The sequence below is a fragment of the Octodon degus genome, unplaced genomic scaffold (genome assembly GCF_000260255.1).
Source record: "Octodon degus isolate 3935 unplaced genomic scaffold, OctDeg1.0 scaffold00153, whole genome shotgun sequence".
NCBI classification, from domain to species: domain Eukaryota; kingdom Metazoa; phylum Chordata; class Mammalia; order Rodentia; family Octodontidae; genus Octodon; species Octodon degus.
Window position 1 is genome coordinate 496,329 of NW_004524729.1, and position 1,322 is coordinate 497,650.

The following is a 1,322-nucleotide window of genomic DNA, read 5'->3' on the forward strand; positions in this document are numbered from 1 at the left end:
GGGTTGTGATCAAGGACGAAGATGGGAGCCATAGAGGCACGCAGGATATGGGGACGCAGGGAGGACAGGTACCCCAGTCTTCCCCCAGCCCACTGCATTCTTGGACCTCAAGGCGTGCAACAGTCTGGAATCTCCCTGACCTGACCTTTGGACCCACTGCTTCTATCTATTAATAGCATGACCATTAGTCCTGATACATCAGCCTACGTCAATTAGGAGACACTGAGCAGATCAGTAGAGCAGGCTACTGGGTATGTCTGGGTGCTCGTGGCATGCGACCTCAGGTTCCCCGAGGTCCCCTCCTCTCTGGGGCTGTCCCCTTGCTCTACTCGTGGGTCTGTGTGAGCCCAGCAGCTTTGCTCCATCACCAGGCCTTTCCGTCAGGACGTTCCCGGAGCCAGAAGCCATGGACTAGAGCCCCTGAAGGTGCCAGCCACAGCGGACCGCTCCTCCTGCAAGCTGTGTGTGTTGGGCTTTGTGCCCCGCAGTGGGGAGGCTGACCGAAACAGTGTGTAAGGGCCCCGGAGACGGCTTCAGCAGGGCTGGGCAGAGCAGGGCCGAGGGAGGGTGGGCTGCTCCACTGGGTGGGGGTCAGAGGCTCCAGGATCCCTGGGCTGCCCAAGGGCCCCACTCACCTGGGCCTGCTCTTGTGGCTCTGAGGTGTACGCGCAGCTGAGACTGTGTGGCCCCGGGCTGGGCCACCTACCCTGCCAGGCGGGGGCGGGGGGACGGAGCTACATGTACTGTGGGCAATGGCCAAGTGAGGGGGATCCATCTGCAGCACTCTGACGAACACAAATTAGGCACAGGGTGAGTAAATGTGAGCCGGAGGACAGAAGCTTTCCTGGCACCTGCCCCAGGGTGACCCTGAGCCAGTCCCTTGCTCTTTGGAACTCTGATTTTGCTGACCTGGAAAGACTCATAATTACCAAGTACACTGATTAGGGGAGAAACCCCGAGCGATTGCCTTGCTAGACGCTAGGCCATAGGTGATAAAATGCAACCGTTCCTCATTTCTAAAAGGACGGTTAACCTTTTAGAAAGGCCCAGAACTCGAAAGGCTGAAGTAGCAGAGCAACGTGAGTTTGAGGGTAGCCTGGGCTGCACAGCTAGGCCCTGCATATAAAATAAAATAAAATGACAAGATATAACAATCACTTCTATTTATTTATTCTTTATTTTTTAATGTATTTTAGTACACGGTCTACAGGGTCTCAGTATGCGGTCGGACTCTCACAGCGATCTTTTCTCGTTTTCAGCCTCCCAAGTGCTGGGATTACAGGCGCACGCCACCATGCCCAGCCTCAGTCACCTGAGGGCAA